Here is an 18242-nt window from a genome sequence, read left to right on the forward strand (position 1 = left end):
AAAAAATGATGAACAACTATATTTGTTCACAATCCTTGCCATTTAATCTCTATCTAATAGTTGCAAAAAAAAAAAAAGCTATCTATTTCAATACGGTCTACATTAAAGAGTATTTCCAGAGAAATCAATGCAGCAAAAAACTATAAAAACTGGGCCTGGTCATGGAGGCGTGTACCTGTTCCGATTTTGAAGAGGTTAAACCCAATGGTTTATATACATGTTTGTATAAACATTGGGCTTTACTTGTATATTTGTGATCAGATGAATAAAGGGACAGAATTGTGGGTAAAGCACCTATTTCTGTTACCTCTGTCACCTATTTCCTGTACAATGAATTCTGGCTCTAGCTCACTGTGACTCATGTTTGCTCTTATCTAGGAGCAATTAGGATTACGCAAATCGAGCTATGACGTTGTGCACAAATTTCTCACTTATTTTGCAGCACATGTTCATAACTGTATAAATATCTGCTTGCAAGTACGTTTTTGTGATGCCATAATTTCTCCCTTGAATCTAATGACTGTAAATGGTCCTTACTGTGTAAAAAAGGGCAAGAGATAAAACATATAATAAAATATACCTCCAGCACCACTGGGGTGGCTAGAATCTTGTTGGTTCCTATGGGTAACACCTCCACATTTCCTTTATCTCCAAATCTACCCCTAAATTTCTGTTAGGGAGATTTAATCGGGGAAGGGGAAAATACATAGCTGTCACGAATCTGCAGTATATTTAGTGGATCCCGCGGGGTTCACTGTCAATGAATGGTACTCATTCAGGAGCACAGAGTCTAACGGGTAGAGGGTTTTCACCAGTTACCCCCGCAAGGTGGTAGGGGCTTTGCTGCCCCTATCCCGCAGGTCGCGGTCTCCCAAATGAGAGAGACAGAGAAATGGTGGAGCTTGAAACACAGGTTTGGTAACTCAAGGCAATGGCAAGAGAATCACTGGTACAGCAACAGTTCAAACAATCAATGAGGATGGTTTAAAAATAACTGGTTTAGAATTGGTAACCCAGGGTAACAACAGGAGAATCATTGATACAGCAACAGTTCAAATAGTCAATGAAGATGATATAACTAGCTGGCTTGCAATTTAGTAACTCAGGGTAACAGCAGGAGAGTCATTGATACAGCAACAGTTCAAATAGTCCATGGAGATGAATACAACTAGCTGGCTTGTAGTTAGTAACTCAGGGTAACAGCAGGAGAATCATTGATACAGCAGCAGCTCAAATAGTCAATGAGGATAAATGAAACTAGCTGGCTTGCAATTGGTAACTCATGATAACAGCAGAGGAATCACTGATACAGCTGAAGTTCAAACAGGGCAGACGTGGGATATAACTTTTAGCTGATCCATACAGGGCCGGATTAAGGGAATGGAGGCCCCTGGGCTAAGGGGGTCTCCATTCCCCCGTGAGGCCCCCCCCGTGATTGGAGCTGATTGCGGACCCCCCCGTGATCAGAGCTGCCCGAGCTGCCCGCGCGCCCCCCCCCCCGGCACTTACCTCCTTCTCCGGCGCGCTGTGCTCTCTTTACTGAGGAGATCTCGTGAGAGTGAGACTCACGAGATCTCCTCAGTAAGGAGACTACAGCGCGCCGGAGAAGGACTGCAGGGAAAGTGCTCAGCGGCACTGATCGCGCCGGGGCCGCCCCCCGCCCCCGACCGATCAATACTGCTGCTGAGCACTTTCATGGGCCCCCTGGATGCCCGAGGCCCCTGGGCTGTAGCCCAGTTAGCCCTATGGTTAATCCAGCCCTGGATCCATACATGACAATTGTAACTACAGGTGAGTTGCTGGTTACAGCAACAGTTCAATATGCACATAATAAGGAAGGAGAACTTAGCTGAACCGTAAATGGAGATTCCAATAACAGGTGAGTTACTTGTACAGCGGCAGTCCCAGCGTAGAAGCAGCGATGGACTTGAACTGGCTGATCCGTGAATAGCGATTCTGGCTGCAGATGAGTTTGCTTGTTACAGTGGTAGTGCCAGTGTGGAAGCACTAGTGGAGTTGAACTGGCTTATCTGTGAATAGCAACTCTGGTAACAGGCGAGTTTGCTTGTTACAGCGGCAAACCCAGCGTGGAAGTAGTAGCGGAGTTGAACTGGATGATCTGTGAATAGCAATTCTGGTAACAGGGGAGTTTGCTTGTTACTGCAGCAGTCCCAGCGTAGAAGCAGCAACAGAGTTGAGCTAGCTGATCCAGAGAAATAAAGCAATGCACAGCGGAGGAGACAAACCAACAGGAGCCAAATCCCAGGGCCATCTTTTCCATTGGGCACGATGGGCAGCTGCCCGGGGGCACCACGGGCAAGGAGGCCCCATAGGCATGGCTCTTAATGAGAATAAATAATCCTGCAAAAGAAAAAAACCTGCAACAAAAACCTACAAGGGTCACTGAGCAAGTACATCTATCTATCTCTATCTCTATATATCTATATCTATATCTATATCTATATCTATATCTATATCTATATCTATATCTATATCTGGGGGCCCCGGTGCACTGCTTTGCCCGGGGGCCTGTAATGTTGTTAAGATGGCCCTGACCAATCCCACAGGAAGAGTATGTAACTCAAAGAACAGGCAATGGACAGAGGGACCGTGGGAGGTTTAAATAGTGCTAAAAAAATCCTATGCACCAATGGGAACAGGTAGGAGGTAACAAATGAAGGCAACAGGCAGTACATGCGCAGAACCAACTACAGAGGAGCCTAGACACAAAGTAATAGCCTTGATCACCGCTTCCAGGAAGGAGGTAACAACGCCGGCACTTATCTATGGGACCGGCGTGTGACAATAGCTCATTCAATCAAAATTGAAACATATATTTACAGTGTGCGGAAATTCATAATCCTGGCCTGTGAGCTAAACAGGGACAAACTTGTTATGTGGTATTATCAACGTGATCAAAATGTGGTCTCCTCTTTATATGGCTTGGAAATTTGCTCCCACTAAACATTGGATAAATGGCTGTTTAACATTTGAAAGCTGCTGCATTCACCAGAGCATCCACACCACACACCTAAGTACGATCTGAACCGGGAATATGTACAGTCAGCTCACACATTCATTGGCAGATCTGCTGACTGCTATCATATATTGTATATTTGTACAATCGTTTATATTGCACGGGTGTGTCAAAATGTTATCAATTTCATTGTGCTTGTTTGTATAAATACAATGTGTATATGATTCCAATTATACCAAGCCGGGCAAAGAGACCCAACTGGCTTTAAATGTATTTGATTAGCCAATAAAGAGCGTCACTTTAACTTATCAGTTTATATAAGTGCAAAGTGATGTAAGCATGAACAAAGAACTTTCCCAAGTAGTGGATAATATAGCTCATACCCGCCTACTTTTAGGCACTGAAGTCCGGGAGATCCTGCACAGGGGGCGTGACTACCGGGTGGGAGGGGGCTTGGCGCGGTCAATCGCGTCATTTGGCCCTGCCCCCCATGTCGAAAATTATGTTTTGGTGAGGGGACGGGGCCAAAATGACGCGATTCACAGCGAGTCGCATTATTTTGGCCAAGTATTTGCCAGTATTTGCCAGATGCTAGAGACTTGCCTGCTCTCCCGGGAGTCCGGGAGACTGACCCAGATTTCGGGAGTCTCCCGGACATTCCGGGAGAGTTGGCAAGTATGATATAGCTATTAAATTTAGTGAACACAGAACGCTTCGCAGAATGATTTCTTATATTAGCTCAATAGTTCTGTTTTCATTGAGTAAATGCTTTGTTGGATAAAACCAAGAAATACATTTAAAAAGAAGTTTTATGGATTTAAATAAGTCATTTATAATGTAAGTTTGTTAATCACATTGGTACATGTGCAGGTATACAGTTTACATGTCTAATATGCCTTTCTTCTAAACATTTTGTGGCTCAGCAGTGTAGCGCAGCAGTTTTAGGCTTTTTAACTACTTAACTGAAAAACATTTTAGGGAGATGGAATGCACCCCCCTAGTAAAAAAAATCCTCATAATGAGAGAATCATCTCAGTTCATGCAATGCCAAAGGTTATTTGCATATAGTCACAAGCTTAATAACTCTCCCTAACCTTATCCATATTTTCAGTAACTTTGTGAACATGTGCATAAATTTCTAGACATCACAAGTCCCTAGCTACAGATATGGCACATTTTATATTACTATATTATATAATATGTTTATTAGATTTGCATAATCTTGGATCACACATTCTCCGAGCATCTTTTATGACAAAAATGTGATTCTTTAATTAAAAATAAAATGAAGACTACCCTCAGCGCGTGTTAGTTTAAGGGCAGTGGGAACAATATTTATCTGTGATTCTAGTTAGTGACAAGGTAATATTGAAATAAATATATTTGATTTGGAGAAGTGATTTTGATGAATTGAATACATTATGAATCTAAATTCCAATATACAGTGCAAAGCAATCGACCACCTACAGTAGAATGTGAGTAGAATTGTTGACATAATGAAATATGACAGCTTTCGCGACAAAGACATAGAAGCCTTGAAAGATTAATAATGGAATACATCTGCAGTGATACTATACTAGGAACATCAAGATTGAGTTCTGGGAATTATTAATTTTGCTCTTAGTTTGTATGCTATGTCAGATCCAGTCACATGAAACAGCCAACTTTTTTTCTGGCTTGAATATGTCTCGTACCAGCCAGTTGATTCAAGCTTTCTTTAGTTGCCATTCCAATGGCATTTAGGACATTTGCTGGATAATCACCTTGTACAAATTGTAAGAGACATTTACGTCAAAATAAGTCTTTACATTTACAATTGAGAAGCTGTGCAATTAATATTTTATTATCATTAATCGTACTTTCTAGATTACACTCTGCAGCGTTGCACGAAGATGAACAGTAGATGATGTGGAAAGATTTGTAATGTTACAAAATACATGTTGTACACTGATATAAATGGTTATGTGGTCTTGCAATGATAAATACGAATAATTTATGGAAAGCAATGTTTTGGGGAAAGATTGATGTTTCCTTGTAGTTTTTTGGGATATTCACTTTATATTTTTTCCATTCTTTTCCCGAAATAAGTATTTCCATTAGAAGACCTTTTTTTTTTTACTATATTTCCATTAAGTATCTCTTTGATGATCCACAAAAAACATTAGTTGGATATCTACTTTAAATTGCTATTTTTGCTTTGATGCGTGATCTTGTTTAAAGGCATGATAGTCAATTTTGGATAAAAGCTCACAGTAAAGGGTCATTTGCAAAGTGTAAAATAGTTGGGTGCAAATGTACATCACACATACATAGATGCACACCTACACTGTGGTTTTGAGGGCTGTCCTGAAAAATCTATCAGCATCTACTTGTGTGGGTTGTGAGTCTGTGTGTATAGTACATGGTAGACAGCGTGAAATCATCACACAAATTTCATCCAACAGCTATTTTAAGGCCAAACCATTAACAGTTTAGCTAAGTTATATGTATATGCTGTATTTTTAAACTGTAACATGCATGAAAGAGAATGGCTTTGTTAACTTGTGTACACATGTAGATTAGTCCTTCGTCTAAGCCTATGCAGAAGAATTATAATATACTTTCCATCAATTTCCTGCATGAATGTACATCACAGCAGAGTGGGGTCTCATGTCCTTTGCTTAGCTGTGTGTTTCTGTGTGGATAGATAGTGAAAAGGTTCACAGATACAGCTTTGTGTGTAGGCTAGGTGCATACCACAAGGTTTTTAGCTAAGTATCAAGCCAATCACACGATAAACGACCGTTTGACCTAATATGGCATTAGTTTGTATGCTCCAACGATGAATGATTATCATTCCAAAGCACATTGTATCATTTCATTCAATTTTAAACCTAAACTAAAAATCTCATTCAACAATGGAATGAAGTTGTTCCATTTCTGCACGACCAGCATAGATCTCTATGGAGTGTGCAGAGTCACCATCTTTTCAGCCAATGGTTATGACAGATGAAGACCACAGATCTGAAGGTAAATCTTGTAAATTGAGTTTAGTGTGTACACAGGAATCGACATGTTGATTGGGACTTTTGATTGGAAATATTCTGTAGTTTGTACCCAACCTTAGTTACAGATGACTGCATGTATTTAAATGTGATGTTTATGGATTGTGAACTGTTTAATCAAGCTTTTTGAAAGCCACACTATAATACCTGTCCCTAATTGTGGCCCATCTGCAATATCTTTTTCTGCATGTTTACCTGTGAAAAGCTAAAAACACAAAGAAGGACCTATCAAGCAGGTTCTGGAAATCTACAGAAGGACATTTACGTCTTTAAATTTACATTCACTACCCAATGACAGCTGAAGTCAGACTGGTGTTGAGATTTTAGTCTATGCCACTTGACAGGGAAGGGACAATCAGTCTCAGGAGTACTGCCTTTGTCCTGATCTCTCTTCAGAGCTATGAGGAACCATGTTTCCACCAAAAGCGGAGTGATAGTGACCCCGGAACCCCTGCCTTGTCGGTAGCCTTAAAGTAGAGAGCGTCTGCATCCAAGGAGAAGCTTGGAAGGACAGAACCCACTGAAAGTGACTAGGATTTTGGTGAGAATTTTATATCCTATATGTTGTCTGTGCCAAACTTAAGTGTGATTTGTTGTGGTTTATTATTTAAATGTTATTATTGCCCTTTGGTGATACCTTTTTGCTAAATAAACATTTTATTTTTATCTTGGATATTTGCCTGGATGATTTTGAATCTTGGATTGGTATCTGATAGCCCAGCTGTGTCGGTGGTAGTCTTAATTACAATGTACACAAATCCAACAATGCACACCCAGACAGGAACACACTGATGGTGTGGTCCCCGACAGGCTCTTGAGAGTTACTGCTTGTAATACACACTTGAAAGGATCCCGATGAATGAACATGACGGCCGCCTATAATGACATCTATTTCAAGAGCGACTTAAACAGCATAACTTGGATGCCTATATTCATACCTTTCCTAATACCTTGTAATACCATACTTAACATAACTAACATAACGACACAGAGACTGAATACATGTCAAAATTAGGCCACAGTTTATTATTTATAATGAAATTGGTGACGGAGAAAGTGCACTGTGGGACAGCTAACGACTGATAACTGGAACCAATGTGGAAAATGGCAAACTGGCTTTGCATCCACTTAACAAACCAGGCTACTCCCTAAAAACTTAGCAGGCGCTAAATCTGGCGGCAGGTGACCACACCCCCTCTCGACTCACAATGGCCTGCTTCTAAGCAAGCTAAGGGATCAATCACACAAACAGGATCAAGAGTCACTTATAATTAATATTAATGGTGCTACGATCACATAAACAGGTTTGATAAACAATTCAGTGTCTTTGACATTCAGATTTATCCTATACTATGTGGTCAGCAGCAACCTTATTCTGCATTACATTAACTAAGACCCGAGTAATAATGATATTAACCCTTCATTACATGCTGTTGTGGTGCTTTAATATATATCTACTATATAAATGCCTAGTGGCGTGTGTGGAAAAAGAAAAACCAAGCTGCAGCGCCACCTGCTGGGCAGAGTTATACACTGACCTATATATTTCTTGAAGGAGAAGTGACAGTTGGGAGTGGTTGGTGGTTGCCGGGGGTGACAGTGGGGAGTTTTTAACACCTTAAGTAGCTTGATGAAGGATGTGGCGATTCAGATGAAGAATGAGGTGATGGAGAAAAATGATGAGGTGGTGACATGTGGACAAAAGCACATTAAAAAAGGGCGCTTGCGTCGGGAAGTAACGCTCTTCCCCTGAGGAGGCCTGGGCTAGGCCCAAATGCATGACAAGAATCTTTTTAACACCTTAAGTAGCTTGATTTGACTAGAATACATGAATATCATGCACGGGTTAACATGTATATATATATGTGTGTAAAATTCCTGCTTAGTGCTCAGTTTTTCAGAGTTAATATCTCTATTGCCTCACCATTTTCAGGGTTTTATTTACAGGAATAAAAAATGGCGAAGTAGTTTTTGCAATTTCATGGTAGCTTATGAGAAGTTTTTTTCAGATGTTTCTGCAAACCAAGGTGGCAGAGTTGATCTTCGAACTCACGGCGCTGTATATCTAATGTATAAAATCTATTAATATTTTACGACCCATGTAGGCTGTAAAGAGTAAACTGCAGCAAGCAATGTAAATATTTGTCTCGATTTCACTTACAGTGCATGTATAAAAACAGAGGTTGGCAGTCTTTGTGTTATATACTATATACTCACTAGGATTTCAGTTTCATCCTTCAGTGAAATTGGCAGAAGCCTGTTTCATTTGGAATTTGAAATGAGAAATATCATGCAAGTCTGCTTCAGCAATTTAAACTTTAAATAAAAACTCGCTACCACAGATGGCATTGGAAATTGACACCTGCATAGATGATAACTTGCTGTCACATTTTAGTTTCGAGAAAGGAATGAGCAGAATCTGGTGGAGAATTCTTCAAAATAAGGCAGCGGAACAAGTTTTAAAAAAGAAAACATAATGTGTATTTTTTTTTCTTGCCAATCATATCATAATTTGTTACTTTAAACATGTTTATGTATAGTTATAGACTGTAGAGAAAAATGTTCATATGCAAATAGACAATATGTCAGGGAAAAGAGTGCTTGGATTTTCAAGCATATTATTATAATTAGATATCTATGATGCATGTGGAAGAGGAATTTAACAAAGTACATTCTTTTTGAGGATGCAAATATTTCACTAATTATTAAAAAAAACTTATGTTTCATTTGAAATAGACAAAAATAATGAAAATAAAATAAAAAAAAGTGTACAAAACAGTATGAAACCTTATTTTTAACTGTTTTCCTTCAAATCAAGATTTTAATAAACATAAATAAAAATATGTTTTGGAAAACGGAGACATCACTCTAGCAAAACTAAATTGCAATGCAAAGAGTGCAAATTAAATGTTGAATTTCCATGCAGGGAGAAAACTGTCTGGTTTTGCATGGAGCACACAAACACTATGAATCTTTAGTTTTACATTGCAATCTAATCTGTCTGCACATTATAAATTTGCACCCCCCTCATCGCAGAACATGTTTTTGCCAAGGTTTACAATTGTACCTTCTAGTTGGATATACTTCTTACTCTAAATCAGGTCCAAACCTCTTACCTTAAACACTTTTTTGAGATATGCATCAGCACTGCCACTTAAAAATACGACTTGCATGAAATTTGTCGCATTGCGCATGCCCACAACTCGGTGGTAGTCACTTTAACGGTGCTGATAACACCGACAGTGACTACCAAGATGGTACCAAAATGAAAATGACTTAGCCGACTTACAAGAAAGGAGGACTGACCTTAAGAATGACAGTACAAGTGGGGGGCAGTCTGATAAGAAGTCACGATCCCCAGTAACAACGGCCTGTTGTTACTACTTCATTTTTAATTGCGACTTGTGTCTGACTATTTTTAAAGTGGCAATGCCGTTTGTCATCCCACCTAATACACTTAAGCCTTAGTCTAATAGTTAGGTGGCATGAGAAGCGGCATTGCCGCTTTAAAAATAGTCAGACACAAGTCGCAATTGAAAATGACGTAGTAACAACAGGCCGTTGTTGCTGGGGATCGTGACTTCTTATCAGACTGCCCCCCACTTGTACTGTCATTCTTAAGGTCAGTCCTCCTTTCTTGTAAGTCAGCTAAGTCATTTTCGTTTTGGTACCATCGTGGTAGTCACTGTCGGTGTTATCAGCACCGTTAAAGTGACTACCACCGAGTTGTGGGCATGTGTAATGCAACAAATTTCATGCAAGTCGTATTTTTAAGTGGCAGTGCTGATGCATATCTCAACAAAGTGTTTAAGGTAAGAGGTTTGGACCTGATTTAGAGTAAGAAGTATATCCAACTAGAAGGTACAATTGTGAACTTTGGCAAAAACATGTTCTACATAGAGGGGGTGCAAATTTATAATGTGCAGACAGATTTAGATTGCAATGTAAAACTAAAGCTTCAACCACCCCCCTTAGTGATCCTATTTTGAGTTACATGTATTTTTAAGATATGTATGTTAGGAGGTGTATCTTTGCCTGGTGCATGTTTCTGAGATAATAACAGGGCCAGATGAATTTTTGGACCGGGCGTATCTATAATCTATTTTTTAAAGTAGTCCATATATTAAAATATGCACAACTCAAAATACAGCTACCGAAAATGAGGTGGTGGATGCATTTTTGGATGTACGCAGAAGTCAGATTTTTTTCCATTTAAATCAGTCCCTCTTTGTGATAAAGTTCTGACTTTTTGTCAGTACAGATGGGCGAGTCAATTATGAACGATCCTGAGATTCTTCTCAAATTAAGTCAGTTCAGGTTCAGACAATATTTTGTAATAAAGAATCAGGAGAATCAGGCCAAACAAAGTGCATGGGACCTAAATAAGCCAAGTAACAAGCCTTATAAAGGGACCTCACAGCCTTCTGGTGCTCATTGTTTGTGGATTGTGACTTGTGACATTAGTCATGACATATTATTGGTTGTCCTTTGTCCATTCCATTCCTTATATTCGCTTCCATTTTTAATATAATTCAGCTCTGTAATAAATGCAAAACCCATTGTTTTTGTACATATCATACAGATTGCCAGCATTTTGCTTTCTCCCCAAAGTCCACAAGTCTCTTACTAATCCACTGGGGAGACCTCGAATGTTAGACATAGGATCCTTAAGATCCAATCTGTCCGAATACATTGATGCATTTCTACAACCATTAGTAGTCAACCAGAGCAGCTACTGAAGGGATATCACACAAGTACTGAATATATTATACAGTATAGAATGGAAGGAAAGCTAGATCATGATGACATGTGATGTTACATCACTGTACAGGGTGATTCAGCATGACCGGGGATGCTCCCATATCACCAACATATTAAGAACAGAATCACTCAACCATGAGCAAATTCATTTCTTGGTAGATGCCATCAGGTTCATTCTAAATCACAATTATTTTTGGTTCAAGGGGGTGTGCTACAGACAGGTTTGCAGGACCGCCATGGGAATGAAATTCACTCCGATGTGCGAAGACCTGTTTGTAGCACACTGGGAGAACCTCAGAATCTGGAATAATAACCCCCACGCAGGCGGCATCAAACTTTAGATGACGTGATCGAGATATAGGAGGGAGAAATGGATACCCTAAAAACCTTTATAGCCTTCATAAATAACAATGATCTGAATCTGAAATTCACTACCTCTATTAGCAAAAAGAGAGTTGAATTTTTGGATTTGGAAATAACCATTCAAGATGGTAGCCTTCATTGGGAGACCTTTATAAATGAAGTTGATTGCAGTAATCACATTCTAGCAACTAGCAATTATCATCCCCAATGGCTTAAGTGCATACCGGGGGGTCAATTCAAAAGACTACGAAGAAACTGCACGAGTATTCAGGATTTTGCGGAACAGGCAGCTAGACTCAGTGCCAAGTTTCAAGAGCAAAAATTACAACCCCTCCGTAGTTATGGAAGCCATTAATACAGCAAGGGAAACAGATAGGATATCACAACAAAAGAAAAGAATCCCCATAATACACAAGGACAGGCCGACATAAGATTTATCACATAATATAGTATCCATGCCAAGAACATTAGCAATGTTGTTTCAAAATATTTCCCGATACTTTTTAAAGACGAGAAACTGACAGGTCTCATTCCAATCAGACCCAAAATTACATTTAAAAGGTTACGTAACCTCCAGAATAATTTAGTGAGGGGTGCTATACCCTCTGAAATATGCACTACCTTGAATACCTGGATGAACAATAATATAGGAGGTTTCTACTTCTGCAATAAATGTTACACTTGCAAGAATACACATGTACATACCACAAAACCCGTTGTGGAATTTACATCTAACCACAACGTTAAAAAGTTTAGCCTTAAAGAGAAGATCATGTGTGAAACAACTGGTGTCATTTATCACCTACGATGCCCTTGCAATAAGCAATTTGTAGGGAGAACTACTAGGAGTTTAAAGAAAAGACTTGCTGAGCATTGTAGAAATATTAAAAGAAAGTGGAAAACCACAGTGTATCAGCGCATTTTATGCAATACCACAACAGTGACTTCACCTCACTGAAGTTCCTGGTATTATAAAGGTCAGACAAAATTGGAGGGGCAGCAATTTTACAGCTAAAATTTCAAGAGAAGAGGCGAGGTGGATATACGATCTAGGGTCCCAGGCACCACATGGTCTAAACTTAGACTTAACCTAGGGAGCTTCCTTGAAATCTGAGCCCCATCCTCACCCCCTAGGATTACTATTCTTCATGGACACGTTATCACATCAGTACAGGGCACCTCCACATACCTTCCGTACCTATCATGTACAACTACATCTGCCTACTTTTTCTGTACAAGAAGCCACAATTACCTCTTATTTTCTGATTATAGTGTGTACACACTATGTGTACACTCAGAGGGCTGCCATTTCCAGAATTATATTAACAATTATAGGGCTATTGTTTTTGAATGTTATTGCATATACTTCTGCTCAGTGTTGTACATTCTTATAAACAAATGCCCCTATTGGAGAACTATTACAAATAGAAAGCTTTTGTTTAGTGTACATGCTAATCTTACTGTGTTTATGGTGGTTACTAAGCAACAGAACCACTAACTGTATTGGCACCAATCGGATCTCTACACAGATCAGCACCTCCCATCTCCAAAGAGCAACCAATGAGGGACCATTCATATTCACTTATCCCTGAGTAAGCCTCTATTGTTGATATGAAACACGTTGGTCTCTCTACATATTACCCATACCAACACCCACTTCTCTGCAACATCCTTTAGTGACTGCCCAAGCGATATCCCCAGTTAAACTACAGCCACAGGAGATTCGCCCATCAAGTGGGATATAAGAGGCTACAGATGGAGACTACTACAGCTGGGAGCACCGAGGATCAGCTGCGCATGCACTAGCAAGCACCTATTTTACAGCGGCAAAGTCCGGAAATAGACTGCTCTCCTCTCCCTACACAGGGGACTGCAAGGAGGATCACGGAAACACCCGAAAGAATACGAGGACATATGTGACCACTAACTGTGAGTTTTTATTCCCATTTTGGGACTGATCATTTTGGAATCATGCAGGCATCTATTGGGATGGTTTTACACCTGTCTAAGGGACCACAATCAGATGTCACTATACTGGGATTACTCTGCACTGGACTGCACTTTACTATGTAATAAATGAGAGCTTGGACTCTTTACACAAATTACCATAGGATTATGTGTCATTCTCTATCTATGAGTTTTGTTTGCTTACAACTTGTATTTGCTATGTTGCTATACTCTGGCCAGAGCAGCATATCCTATGCCTTTTAATATTTCACTATATAACATTTGTGATCATTACATTATTTAGAGACTCTGTTTCACATTACTTAGTGGTGGAGCGCCAGGGATTTGTATCTATATTTCGCCCACTTCCTTTGCACATTTTATTCTTTCCAGCTTTTTTGTCTAATTTGGTTTGGACCAGTATGTGAAATTTATCAATAATTTGGAAGCACAATACCACACCAGGTATTAACCATCATTTTGCTGTAATCTAGGCTATTCCTAGGACATTCCATTGATTCCACACATATCCATAGACACAATCTAAATGTCACATGCTGGGCGATCAGGCTACACCCGATCCCCGGCACGCTTACCTGCTCTTGCCAACCGTTCACTCTGGGCTGGGCACTGCCATCTTTGCTCTGGGTCTGCGCATGCGCAGAGCTGTTCTATTAATCTCCTCTGTCCCTCTCCTATTAGCTGCAATTTTATCTCCAAATTTTAAAAGGCACTTCTGTATCCTCAGTGCCTGTTCTGTGTGCTACTTTCGTGGTACTAGATCTGACTCCCTTATTCCTGCTTGTTCACAGAGCTAACACTCTACAACAGCGCTTTGGCCTCCATTCCAGTGGAACCTGCTGCTGACTACTGAACCAACACATCATAAGTTTCTGCTGCCATTCCAGTGGTAACCAGTCGAAAGCAGAGCTGACGCTCTATCACAGTACTACTCCTCCATCCCTGTTTAACCTGCTGTCTACAGTGCCATTGCTGACCCTCCTGGCTTGTTCCACTAAGAAGTACCGCCTAGAAACTCCTAGTAAGGGCCGCGACCTGCGAGGCAGATGCAGCTAAAACCAAACCGCCTTGCAGCTAGTCCCTGCTGAATGCCATCCCCCCATTATACTCCGCTTGAGTATTGTTAATCTAGACTACGGCAGGATCCTCTCCATTGTACTGTGCAAGCTTCTGAACCGTGACACTAATGTATTACGAGAGGCTGAAATCATTATAATTAAAATCAACGTGAGGGCTCTGGGAGGTCATATGGGAATTATGGGAAAGAAAATAAAGAGTTACAACTTTACTACACATTTACACCTTAGTACCACCTTCATGGAAACAACTTAAAGTCTTACAACAACAATATTTTTGTATATCAGTCTTATATTATTTACAGTAGGTGAAACCACAGAGAGATAAAATATATTGTAAATGTGCCTTTAGTCTGTTTCGTACATTTTTTTCTGAAATTTTCGCTTTACTGCCTGTGGAAATGAGAAGGAGGAGACAACTACGGAAGCATTTCTGTCATCCAAATCCAAACAAGTTTCAGCTACACATTGTAACATTTCAAAATATGAAAAAGTTTTATTTATTTATTCCTTGGTTTCTTTGCAGACTGTATTAAAATGTTTCATTATGTCACCCATCAGAAAACATGGCTTTATAATAAATATAAAAGGGCAAGCTATTGTTTTATTCAGCAACGTGCTGTCATCATTGATGACTTCCATGCAGCAACTCTAATCAAATAGGGGAAACAGCAATACATAAATCAAATTACTTTGAGTTCTTCCAAATACATAACTGTTAGTTCAATATTACAAAATTGTCAAGGCAAATTAAATCTGTACTTTAATTTGATTGAATTTGCTAATGGAGTCTACAGAATAAATGAATTGTGGAAGATTACGTCATGAGAAAGGCATTCAGGCAAATTTACACTGTTGAAGAAAACTTGAGTTGAACAGAGTGACAATGGCATGTCGCTGAAACTTGTTAATACGTTTTTGTTTTCATTTGATTTCTTAGGAAAACATTGTAGTTCTTCATCAGAAAAGTTCATAATTTGTGAAACATATTGTTTGGAACCCCTCCAGCCGGCACAACACAACCCGGAATCTACTCTGCCAATCAGGTGTTCACTGGAGCCCCTGATGGTGGGGACTGACTGGGCTGCAAACTGACAGAGGGTCTTGAAGTGTGTACCGGCTGGGGAGAACCCAGGCAAGCGGAGTGAGGTCCACGCAGAGGTCAAGGGCCGGCAGCAGACAACAGTATCGGTAAGCAAGCTGAGGTCAGGGGTCACAGGCGGATAGCAGGAACGGTAAACAGGCCAGAGATCAGGGTCACAGGAAACAGAAGCGAAGTCCAATTCAAAGCCAAGGGTCATACACGGGAAATCAGTAGCGGTATCAGAATACAGGAACAGGAACAAGCAGGTCAGCAGACTGGAGCACAGAAGCTACAACCGGCAGTGAGGCAGCAGACCTCATTGCCTTACATACAGACACAGACCAATCAGCAGTTGAACACACTCCTGCAGAGTAATTACAAGAACCCAGCAGGGCCAATCAGGGCTTGTCCCTGACCTACACAGTTGCAGGCTAATGCCTGTTAATCAGCCCCATAGACTGACTATTTATACGCATGCGCCCGGCTACCAGCTAGTGAACTAGCGTCCGGCCGTTGCCCTGGTGACGGCCGGACAGGAGGAGGAAATGACGTCCCGTTCGTCAAGGTGACGGCTGGGACGCTGGGGCGCATGAGAAGCGAGCCACGGCGGCTGTGAGTACCGCCGTGGCTCGTGACGCATATAACAACTTACACTCCTGGGGATAAATGTATCAAAGTCCGTTTTTTTCAACTCACGGGACATTGGCGAGGTGACAGCTAAAATTTAAAGCGGCGCTGACTTGTAAAGGCAAATTTGCCTTTACAAGCCAGCGCCGCTTAAAATTTTAGCTGTCAACTCGCCGATCTCCCGCGAGTTGAAAAAAACGGACTTTGATACTTTTACCCCCTAGTCTGTATTCATTGAATGTAAAGAAGCTAATCAGCAAGGATCAATCATCATCAATAGCCTTACACAAGGAGTCTACAGTCGATCTGACACTTACCCGTTCTGCATTGTTACAGGGGAAAATATCCATGAATGCTACTATCTGTGATTAGGACGTGTGATGTGATCTCTGAATATTAAATGGACTACAAAATATTTATATCGGTTTTTTTTCAATTATACGTATTGCCACACCTTCACCTTTCGCTACTTTTATATCATTCAGTAGGATAATAAATTTAAAACCCATTGATTCTATACTGGTCATTACCAACCGTTAAATACACAGGCTTTAACGTTGCTTGATTTTTCATCTGGTGATTTTTTTTTTTTTACAATGCACTGAATGGCGCAAAAAACAACAACTTTTTCCTCCACTTGTCATTAGCGCCATAAGTGTGTAAATATGACAGACTGATATCAACTGAGAAGGGTAAATCTGTCATGGGCAAAAAAGACGTGTGTACAGGCAGCCCCACATTATTAAGCACATTGTACAAAAAAAAAGAAGCAGTGCCAGTGTCAGTGTTAATGAAGCAAAGAAAACTAGTGCTGATGCACCCTCATCCTGATCCAACTTATTTGGAATAAAAAAAAAATATAATAAGTGACAATAGATGTAATAGGCCAATAGTGTGCAATAAAAAGTAATTTGTGTTTTCAGATTCCGGTGATATAACTCACACAGTTAAGTTACAGTAAACAAGACATTTTCAGAAACTGCTTGCAAAGTTGTAGTTAATGAAGAAGAAGCAGTCAACAGTCAAACTACTAGATGTACCTTTCATTACTTAGAAATAGAAAATATGTAAAATAATTCCCTGCCCCAGGGGCATATGCAGGATTTGATGAGGGAGGTTTCGACGCCACAAAACCAGTAGGCATGACCAACATGCATGGGGGCGTGTCTATAATTTTAGACAGTGCTACGTAGCTCTCCATATAATATTGACTATGATTTACCTGTCAGCACCACAATCCCAGTCTGATGGGAGCAGAAAATGCTCCACTCCAGCCCGCTAAGGTAAGAAGCATCAGGAAAATAGAGGTGCCAACATAGTGTCCCAGGAGGAAATCTAAGATTAGGGGTCGTCTAGGGTGCCTATAGACCCTCTGCCAGCCCTTCTGCTACTTTTCCAACAACCTTACAACAAGTGTCAAGAAAGTTCCCAATTTAAAAAATGAAAGCTCAGCATTAAATAAAAGACCAGGTGCCATTGCATTCGAACATCAGAACAAAGATGTCAAGTACCTGGTCACTATTATGTTTCAAACATAGCAGTACCTGATTTAAACACAGACTCTAAATAGTTATTATCATAATTATTATTGTAGATTTGTAAGGTGCCAGAGTGCTCCACAGCACCGTATAGTAGGGAAAACAGAACATACATAAAACAGTGACATAGAAGCTAGAAAAAATAAAATCAAACATGAAAACAAAGGGTATGAAGGACCCTGCTCTTTAGAGAGCTTACATTCTAAGTGGAAGAGGGCATAGCTGAAACAAGAGGAGCGAATGTGGCTCAGAGTGGATATTAAGACAGTTGTGAGGGTGCATTAGTGTGAGTAGTGTTATCGGGGATAAGGTCACCTCTAAAATAAAGATGGGTTTTCAAAGAGGGTCTAAAGATTTGAAGGCTGTGGAAAAGTCTGATTGAGCATGATAGGGAATTCTATAAGTGGGTGAGCAACACTGGAGAAGTCTGGTAGGTGGGAGTGAGACGTTGTTACCAGATACGAGACAAGGCGCAGGTCAGAGGTAGATCTAAGAGGGCGGGAGGGAGAGTATTTTGGTATGAGACTTGAGATGTATGCAGGGGTAGTGTGATTGATGTCTTTGTATGTAAGGGTCAGTAATTTGAATTTGATTCTGGAGGACACAGGGAACCAGTGTAGGGATTTGCAAAGTGGTGCAGCAGATGTGGAGCAATGAGAGGAAGATCAGTCTTGCAGCAGCATTTAGGATGGATTGAAGTGTGTATATATTTATAATCACTTTATTTTTGTACCAGCTCTGAACTAGTGGACATTGGATCTAATCCAGTAGTTTTAATGGGACACATTTTGAACTTTGAGATGC

This window comes from Mixophyes fleayi, chromosome 1 (assembly GCF_038048845.1).
Source record: "Mixophyes fleayi isolate aMixFle1 chromosome 1, aMixFle1.hap1, whole genome shotgun sequence".
Lineage (NCBI taxonomy): Eukaryota > Metazoa > Chordata > Amphibia > Anura > Limnodynastidae > Mixophyes > Mixophyes fleayi.